This window comes from Trachemys scripta, chromosome 5 (genome assembly GCF_013100865.1).
Source record: "Trachemys scripta elegans isolate TJP31775 chromosome 5, CAS_Tse_1.0, whole genome shotgun sequence".
Classification (NCBI taxonomy): Eukaryota; Metazoa; Chordata; order Testudines; family Emydidae; genus Trachemys; species Trachemys scripta.
This window is the reverse complement of record NC_048302.1, coordinates 61657696-61662243: the sequence shown is the minus strand read 5'-3', so window position 1 is coordinate 61662243 and position 4548 is coordinate 61657696.

Here is a 4548-nt window from a genome sequence, read left to right as displayed (position 1 = left end):
AGCTACTTCATGTCATGTGCTTGGGTCTGATCACGAGTCCAGGGCACTGACAGGAGCAGGAGGAGGAGCAAGGGCTGCAGTAGCTAAGGCAGTTTGGGTGCAGTGTTTGAGAAGTGCAGGCTTAATTTAACTCCATGTTTTTTGGATTTCTAATACTTAAAGCTTTCTTAAAAAAAAAAAAACCCAAACCGTCAAATGCTTTGAAAAGAAATAGGCACTCACACCACTGATATGTGCCTGCAGCAGCTGCAGCTATAACTAGATCTTAATTACGTTTTTTCAGTGGCAATATATATGCACATACACACCTATCACACTCAAAAGAACATTATTGAGGTTGCAGTCAATTGCTCAGAATTTAGGAAATGCCAGAATGAAGGTTGCCTGTGCAACCTTTACTCACTCCCCCCTTGTGCCTATGTATTACAATACTGCCCTTAATTACATGATTACATACAATTTTTTCCTGCATCATTCAGTGCATAAGATGTAGGGTGCTCACTTAATGAGCTGACATTCAATATTCGATTTTCTCCTTATTGTTCAATGAGTGGCCCCAAGCTTTATTTACTGCACACTATTCAAACCCTGCTCTGGAAACAGAATTGTTAACTTCCTCACAAGTGTTTCTGTAACGCTTATCACTATAGTATCTAATGCTTCACAAACATCAATATTTGTCACATCACTCCTGTGAGGTCGGGGGTGATATCCCCATTTTACAGATGTGGAACTGAGGCACACAGAGATTAAGATAAAAAGTTTCCCATACTTTTTGGTGCTCAATTTGAAATGGTTAGGACCTGATTTTTCAGAGGATTTAGCATTTTTATACCACTTCATAAGTTCAAAGCACCACTCTAATCTATTTCGTACGCTCAGCAGTTCTGCAAATCTAGTCCCAGGTGAGTCAAGCTTGACAACCCAAAAATGAGGAACGCACAATTAGTGATCACATGTGAAAATTTTGGTTTAAATGACTTGCCCACTATCACTCTGTTGTGGGAGCAGGGATATAATCCAGTTCTCCTGGATGGAATTTCCTGGCTGGGATCTTGTGGAAAAAACTAGTGACTGATCATGTAATTAGAGACTGACTGTATCATAATGTACAAGGGGACAGAATTAAGGTTGTGCCTTAATTCTGGCATTTTCAATTTCCCCCTTCTCTTTCCCTTGATTCCCACCCCAAACTTCTGCCAAGCTCTCCCTCTGCTCCTATCCATTCCTGCCCCCCCCCCATTCCACTTTGCTGCTTAACCACTTTTGTCTCCTGTCTTCAAGGTTAAAGTATACAGTATCTTCAACTTATTTGTTTCTTCACTTCTTATTTTTCAAATTAAGGTTCAATAATATTAGTGTGTGAGGTGCTTTTTAAACTATCTTATATTTTCAAAATAAAACAGCAAAGCTAGTGCCTGAAATAATTTCTTAGATGTTGAGGTATTCATGAGCAAAATCTTGCTTGCTTTATTTATTATGTATGTTCTATGGGTTGTGGGTTGCCTGAGGATGACATGGATATGGTACACAAGCTTGCCATGGTGTACAGCTATATCTCTGGACAAATGCAACCAAGAACTGTGTCACAAAACTTCAGGTAATTTAAATTCACTCACCTTTTGGAAAACTGTGGGGTTGTACCAAATAGAGAGGAATTTTTATGCAAAAGTAAATAGGAATGGAGGAGAACATTTAAATAGAAACAAAACGCACTGCACTAATAACTGGCTGAATTCTCACTTGTAGTTTTGGGATATGGTATTTATAGTGAGTGATATAGCCTTTGATCTAATAGTATTTGCATTGTCAGGTTGGATTCCACACTGAAGTCATAATCCTGGCCTTGATCCTGCTTTACTCAAATACTTGGAGGCTGCAAAGTTTTCCACAAATCTTTGAAGATGTTTGCGTGTGTGTACCTTCCTCTCACCCCCTTGCAAGAAATCAGTTGAGATTCCTCCCCAAGTCACCCATACCCTTAGAATCCTCATGGACAAGAGCCAGCTGTGTGGAGATTTGGTGCCTCTACACTGGTGCTGGAACCCCAGCACACTCAACCCACTCCATAGTAATCTGGCTGTGATAGAGGAGCCATACCATGAGGCTTCCCTTGGTTGTGACTGCCCTTACTGTTTCCTATCTGGATTGGATCCATGGAAAGGTAGTTTATCACTGTATCAACTCCTTTGGTTAATCTTTGAGAATACTTGGTGGATGATTGCATTTCCCAGCCTCCCACCCTCTTCCCTACCGCATGCCCAACTCCTAATCCTTGCTCCAACACAGACTGACCCTGGGAAATCCATCTATGTGATCACATGAAAGGATTGGGGGGATAGTGCAGTGATGTTGGCTGATTTTATAGATATACGTACACACTTCCTTCATGGGATAGGTGAAATCCACTTGGGAGGGGCCTCCATGCACAGCCTCACCCAGACCTATCTGGATCCTTGTTTGGGATATTAGAATGTGATGCACAGGGAATGGCAGAGTTGTGACAAAGGCATCATTATAACATTGCTGCAGATTGAAGCAGAAAGAGAGCATGCTGTGAACAAACCTTTTGCCAGATACAAATATCTTTAAAAATTTATAAAATAATTAGGGACAACTATTTTTAAAATATCAAACAAATGTAAAAATAATATGTTGTATCTTTGGGCTGAGTGGTTAGTCCATATCTGAGGCCTTGCTGGGCTGTTTCCATTAGAAGGAAAAATTGATAACAAGGGTCAGGTATTTCTTTAATGCAAACTCTACTCTCAGGCCCATACTCATGACTGCTTTTCTGGCTTTCTTTTGGCTCTCTCTACCCATCAACCAATCAATGGCTCAGCTCCTGCATTTGCAATCAGGCCCTAGAAAACCCCCTTGGTCAATATGGCTCAACTTCTAATTGGCCCTGCATGCAGCCTAGTGCCTTAGGCTTCTATTGTCTCCTCCTATCTTATGCCATAAAGGAGATCTATTGCATCTTTCATTTAGCCTGAATGAAGGGTGATTAGCATGCCCATCAGCTTTAACAATGCAAAACCAGCCTAACTTTCTTTTTTGACAGGGTTGCTGGCCTAGTGGCTTGGGGAAAAGCTGTAGATGTGATATATCTTGATTTTTACTAAGGCTTTTGACCCAGTCCCACATGACATTCTCATAAGCAAACTAGGGAAATGTGGGCTAAATGAAATTACTGTAAGATGAGTGCACAATGGATTGAAAGACCATACTCAAAGAATACTTGTCAATGGTTTACTGTCATACTGGGGGAATGTATCTGGTGGGAACTGTGCATGGTTTTGTCCTGGGTCTAGTATTAGTCAATATTTTCATTAATGACTTGGTTAATAGAGTGGAGAGTATGGAGTGGAGAGTACGCTTATTAAACTTGTGGCTGGCACCAAGATGGGAGGGGTTGCTAGCACTTTTGAGGACAAGATTATAATTCAAAATGACCATGACAAATTGGAGAACTGGTCTAAAATCAGCAAGATGAAATTCAGTAATGACAAGTGCAAAGAAAGGAAAAGCCAAATGCACAACTACAAGAAGGGGAATAACTGGCTTGGCAGTGGTACTGCAGTAAAGGATCTGGGAATTACAATGGATCACAAATTGAATGAGTCAACAATGTGACGCAGCTGTGAAAAAGGCAAATATTCTGGAGTATATTAACAGGAGTGTTCTATGTAAGACATGGGATGTAATTGTCCTACTCTTTTTGGCACTGATGAGGCCTGAGCTGGAGTACTTTGTCCTATTCTGGCAACAGACTTACAAAAAGATGTGGACAAATTGGAGAGAGTCCAGAACAACAAAAAATGATTAAAGGTTTAGAAAATCTGACCTCTGAGGAAAGGTCAAAAAAACTGGGCATGTTTAGTCTTGAGAAAAGGAGACTCGGGGGAACCTGGTAAGTCTTCATATATGTTAAAGGCTGTTTATAAAGAGGACAGTGAGCAACTGTTCTCCATGTTCCAAGAAGGTAGGATACAAAGTAATGGGCTTAATCTGCAGCAAGGGGGAGTTAAATTAGATATTAGGAAAACCTATAGAGGGTTTGCTTACAGCACTGCAGTAGTTGCAGCTGCGCTGCTGTAGTATTTAGTGAAGATGCTATATATGATGATGGGAGAGTTTCTCCCATGGGCGAAGGTACTCTATCTCCCCAAGAGACAGTAGCTAGGTTGATGGGAGAAGCCCTTCTGTCGACATTGCGCTGTCTACGCTGGGGGTTAGGTCGGTATAACTATGTTGCTCAGCGATGTGGGTTTTCCACATGCCTGAGCGACATACTTATAATGACATAAGTTTGTAGTGTTCACCAGGACTAACGCTAAAGATAATTAAGAACTGGAACAGGCTTCCAAGGGAGGTTTTGCAATCCCCATTGTTGGATGTTTCTAAGACCAGGTTAGACAAACACCTGTTAGGGATGGTCTAGGCTGATTTTGTCCCGCCTCAGCATGGGGGGGGAGGGGTGAACTAGATGGCTTCTTGAGGTCCCTTCCAGTGCTACATTTCTATGTTTCTGTGAGTACCTATAAA